This window comes from Tamandua tetradactyla, chromosome 1 (genome assembly GCF_023851605.1).
Source record: "Tamandua tetradactyla isolate mTamTet1 chromosome 1, mTamTet1.pri, whole genome shotgun sequence".
NCBI classification, from domain to species: domain Eukaryota; kingdom Metazoa; phylum Chordata; class Mammalia; order Pilosa; family Myrmecophagidae; genus Tamandua; species Tamandua tetradactyla.
This window is the reverse complement of record NC_135327.1, coordinates 118553669-118559668: the sequence shown is the minus strand read 5'-3', so window position 1 is coordinate 118559668 and position 6000 is coordinate 118553669.

The window sequence follows — 6000 nt, the reverse complement described above, 5'->3', positions numbered from 1 at the left end:
TGTTGAGCATCTTTTCATGTACTTTTCAGCCATTTGTATATCCTCTTTGGAAAAAATTTATTCATGTCTTCTGCCCACTTTTTTTAATAAAGTTTTTTTTTCTTAAACATAATATACAAACACAAACATATTTACCATATGATCATTCCATTCTTGATATATAATCTATAACTCACAATATCATCACATAGTTGTATATTCATCAACATGATCATTTCTTAGAACATTTGCATCAATTCAGAAAAAGAAATAAAAAGAAAACAGAAAAAATTCATATATACCATATTCCTTACCCCTCCCTTTCATTGATCACTAGCATTTCAATCTACTAAATTTATTTTAACATGTGTTCCCCTTATTATTTATTTATTTTTAATCCGTATGTTTTACTCATATGTCAATAAGGTAGATAAAAGCATCAGATACAAGGTTTTCACAATCACACAGTCACATTGTGAAAGCTATATCATTATAAATCATCTTCAAGAAACATGGCTACTGGAACACAGTTCCACATTTTCAGGCAGTTCCCTCCAGCCTCTCCAGTACATCTTGAATAACAAGGTGATAGCTATTTAATATGTAAGAATAACCTCCAGGATAACCTCTCGACTCTGGAGTCTCTCAGCCATTGACACTTTATTTTGTCTCATTTTGATTTTCCCCCTTTTGATCAAGAAAGATTTCTCAATCCCATGATGCTGAGTCCCAGCTCATTCTAGGATTTCTGTCCCACATTGCCAGGAAGGTCCACGCCTCAACAGTCATGACCCATGTAGATGGGGGAGGGCAGTGAGTTTGCTTGTCATGATGTTCTGCCCATTTTTAAATTGCATTGTTTTGTCTTCTTATCACTGAATTGGAAGATCTCTTTGTACATCCAGGATATTAAGCCCTTATTAGGTATATGATTTCCCAATATTTTGTCCCATTGACTAGGCTGCCTTTTATCCCTTTTGACAAGTTCCTTTGAAATACAAAAATATTCAGTTTTGAGGAGGTCCTCTTAAACTGTTTTTACTTGCATTTCTTGTAGTTTGGAAGTAAGGTCTAAGAAACCATCTCCTACCACAAGATCTTGAAAATGTTTCCCTACATTTTATTCTAGGAGTTTTATGGTACTATCTCTTGCCTTTAAGTCTTTGATCCATTTTGAAGTATACAAGGTATAAAATATTTTATATCTTTTTATATAAGGTATAAAATAAGGATCCTCTTTCTTCTGTTGAAGAGACTGCTCAGTTCCAGTTGGAGGAACTTGGCAGCCTTGTCAAAAATCAACTGGCTGTAGATATGAGGATATTTTTCTGATATCTGGATTTGATTTCACTGACCAATATGTCTATCTTTATGCCAATAACATGCTGTTTTAATCCCTGCAGCCTTGCAATATGTTTTAAAGGCAGGAAGTAAGAGTCCTCCAACTTTATTTTTCTTCTTCAAAATTTTTTGGCTATTTGAGGTCCTTTACTCTTCAAAATACATTTGGTAATTGGCTTTTCCAGTTCTGCAAAGAAGGCTTTTGGAATTTGGGTTGGAATTGCATTGAATCTGTAAATCAGTTTGGGTAGAATTGAATCTTAACAATATTTAGTCTCGATCCATGAACATGGAGTGTTTTTCCATTTCTTTAGGACTTCTTTGATTTCTTTTAAAAATGTTATATAGTTTCCTGAATACAGATCCTTTAAGTCCTTGGTCAAGTTTATTCCTAGGTATTTGATTCTTTTGGTTGCTATTGTATGTGGAATTTTTTCCTGATTTCCTCCCAGATTCTCATTACTAGTATATAGAAACACTATTACTGATTTTTGCATATTAATCTTGTATCCTTCCACTTTTCTGAACTCATTTATTAGCTCTAATAGCTTTGTTGTAGTTTTTTGGAACTTTCTGCACATAGGATCATGTCGTCTGGAACTTATGAAGGTTTTACTTTTTCTTTTCCAATTTGGATCTTTCATTTATTTTTCTTGCCTAATTGCTCTAGCTAGAACTTCTAGTACAATGTTGACTAAAGTGGTGACAGTGGGAATCCTTGTCTTGTTTCAATCTCAGTGGGAAACATTTCAGTCTTTCACTAATGATTACAATATTAGCTATGAGTTTTTTATATATGCCCTTTATCATGTTTAGAAATTACTTTCTATTTCTATCTTTCAAAGTGTTTTATCAAGAAGGGATGTTGAATTTTGTCAAATGTCTTTTCTGTACCAACTGAGATGATCATGCAGTTTTCCCTTTCAATTTGTTAATGTAGTCAATTACATTAATTTTCTTGTGTTGAAACACCCTTGCACACGTGGGATAAAACACAGTTGATCATGGTGTATCATTCTTTTAATATGCCATTGGATTCAATTTGCAAGTATTTTGTCAAAAATTTCTGCAGCTATATTCATTAGAAAGATTTATCCATTATTTTCCTTTCTTATAGTATCTTCATCTGATTTTGATATTAGGGTGATGGCTTCATAGAAGGAGTTAGGTATCCTTATCTCCTCTTCAACTTTCTGGAAGAGTTTGAGCAGGATTGGTATTAACTCTTCTTGGAATGATTGGTAGAATATACCTGTAATGACATCTGGTCCTGTGCTTTTATTTTTGAGAAGTTTCTGATGACAGACTCAATCTCTTTATTTGTGATTGGCTTGTTGGTGTTCTATTTCTTCTGGAGCCAGTGTAGGTTGTTGTTGTGTTTCTATGAAATCATCCATTTCACCTAAGTTTTCTAGCTTGTTGGTGTACAGTTGCTCACAATATCCTCTAATGATCTTTTTTATTTCTATGGGGCAGTAGCAATGATGTCTTTCTCATTTCTGATATTATTTATTTGCATCTTCTCTTTTCTTCATCAGTCTAGCCAAGGGCTTGTCAATTTTGTTCTTCTCAAAGAACCAGCTTTTTATTTGTTCTCTCTCTCCCTCTTTTTTAGAACACAGAAAATATGTATTGAATAGTAGTAAAAATGAACCCCAGTTTTCATACAGAACATTCCAATGCCTAGAAACACGTGAGGGTTCCCCTGCCTTAACCATCCCATCCCATCTTCTTTTCTTCTTTCCTGCTCCTAGAAATAACCTCTGCCCTAGATTTTGGTGTCTGCCTGTCCCTTGCATCTTTTAGTTTTATTATATTTGTATGTATAGCAAAACAAAACAGTGTTTAGTTTTTCATGTTTTTCCCCCTTTATTCATTGAGGTATAATCACATACTCTAAGGATAATAAATATTAAATGTGTTCTGATATAGTTTTACAAAAGCTAATGTGGTCACCACACAGACTAAATTCCTGAATATTTCCAGCACCCCAATAGGCTTCCTCACGCAGCCTCCCAGTCAATGCCTGCCCCTCCCAAAGGGGGCCACTACTATGATCTCTATTGTCATAGATGACTTTGTAAAAATGAAACCATGTTGAGTATGAACAGAAGAGTGTGTGTCTGGCTTCTTTCACTCAATACAATGCCTCAGATTCAGATAAGTAGCATGTAGAGATTGTTCGTTCTTTTTCCTTGCTGTATAGTATTCTATTGTCTACTATATCACGATTATTTGTTCAGACTATTGACACATGCTGGGTTCTTTAAACTTTTAAACATAACAGATCCTGCTGCTCCAAATGTCCCTGTACACTCCTTTTACAGGATACATGAGCTCATTTCTTCTGGGAGTTTCCCCAGAACTAGAATTGCAGGTATTGGACTGCACATGTGCTTAGTTTTAGTAAACACTGCCATATGGTTTTCCAAAGTGGCCCACCCATTTGTACTCCAGTGGCAGTGCCAGGCCCCAATTGCTCTGTAGTTTCAGTGACAAATGATTGAGATTTTAAATTTTCTATAAATATGTTTTCTTCTACCACTTGCTTTTTTGGTTCAATAGTATTTCTAAGCTTTATTTGTGTTAACATATGTACTTGGAATTCATGTATTACAAGACAGTTTTTCATTCACTCATTGATAAAAATTTGGGTAGTTTCCTTTATTTTTTCTTTGCTCTTTTGATGATTACTAAAAGAGCTATGAAAATCCTTATTTAAGTCACTGGATGCCCATGGGTAGAGGTTGTCACCCATTGTGTTTGTGTATGTAGGGGGGCACCAGCATTTCCTGGGAACCTGTTAAAGCCCAGGCAGTCAGGCCCCACTCCCAGAGTTCCTGACTCAGCAGATCAGGGTGGGTCCTGAGAATGTGCATTTCTAACAGATCCCCAGGGGATGCTGCTGCTTGGTCAGGGATCCCACTCTAAGAAGCTTGGCTGTGGGTTAACCATCCAGGTATAATTGGTGGTTCAATGGGATGTGCATCTTCACTTCTCAACTGGCCTGGTTGTTTTCCAAAGTGATTGTAGCCCTGTAGGGCTTATCACACATTTTTGTTAAATTCAGAGTCAGCTTTCACATCACTACCAGCCAACCTCTACCCCAGTTCAGTAATGCTGCTATTGCATATGGTAATGAATGGCTTTGATGCCTGTAAGTCACCTGCATGGTGGACCCCAGGCCTGAGGGCACAAAGAACTTAGGGAGGACCTGCCTACAGGTCAGAGTGCTCAGTGCTAGTAAGGTGGCGGGGGGAGGGGAGTCCCAGATGACTAGGGCTGAAAGGAAACAGATGCCCATGCTTCTCTTCCATAACAACAGTGAAGCATGTAGGAGACAACCCAGCCCAGCCCAGTGCTGAAGGCTTGGGCACTGGGGTCTGGCCACCAGGGGTGACATCCCAGGTCTGTGATTCTACAGCCTCCATATCCCCAACTGAAACATGGAGAAGGAGGTGGAGAGCACTGAGCTCAGGGCCTACTTTGAATGAAGAGTCCCATGACTGTTGGCTGTTGTCACCATAACCCTTCCTGCTGTCAGTCTACCTCTGTGCCCATCACCTGCTCTGCAGCTGTAGACAGTCCATTATAACAGAGGAGGAAAACTGAGCTTCAGCAGGCACTGTTGACAGGAGGTCCCAGGTGACAGCACCAGCCTTGGTGCCCCAGGTTATCTGACCCAGAGCTCAGCAATATAGCCTGTGGGACTTAGATTCAGAGAGAGGGCTGAGCCCAAAGCCCACCTCAGCCATCTTCCCAACTCTCCAAACGCCCCTGCATGTACTCTCCAGACTTGGCAAACATTCTGATCGGCAGCTCAGTGCCTGCCCAGGGGCTGTGGGGCAAATGCTGCAGTCCTGCCTTCGGGGACCTCACAGCCCTGCTAGGGGACAGATGAATAGCAGGACAATAAGATTCACACTGGCAGCTGCCTGGATCAGTTTCACTTGGGCTAGGCTGCCCTGCTTTACATTTTCAAGCTCTGCTGGTTAAACTGTGACACATGTTTCTAATATTAGAGCCTCTAATATTCTTTTATTCTCAATTTCATTTATTTCTGCTCTAATCTTTCTTTCTTTCTGCTTGTTTTGGTATTTGTTTGCTGTTATTTTTTCTATTTCTTCCAGGTGTGCAGTTAGGTCTTTGATTTTTAGCTCTTTCTTCCTTTCTAATGTAGGCATTTAGGGCTATAAATTTTCCTCTCAGCAGTGCCTTTGTTGTGTCCCATAAGTTTTGATATGTTGCTTTCTTGTTTTCATTCATCTTAAGATATTTACTGACTTCTCTTGCAATTGACTCACTGATTGTTTCAGAGTGTGTTGTTTAACTTCCAGAAATATGTGCGTTTTCCAGTACTCCACCAGTTGTTGCCTTGCAACTTCATTCCATTATGATCAGAGAAAGTGCATTGTATAATTCCGATCTGTTAAAATTTGAGAACTGTTTTGTGACCCAACATGCAGTCTGTCCTGGAGAATGAGCCTTGTGCACTTGATACTCTGCTGTCTTGGGGTGCAGTGTCCTGTACATGTCTGTTAGGTCTAGTTCATTTAACAAATTATTCAAGTTCTTTAGTTCCTTATTGATCCTCTGTCTAGATGTTCCATCTATTAATGTGAGTGTTATATTGAAGTCTCCAACTATTATGTAGGTACATCTATTTCTCTCCAATTTTGT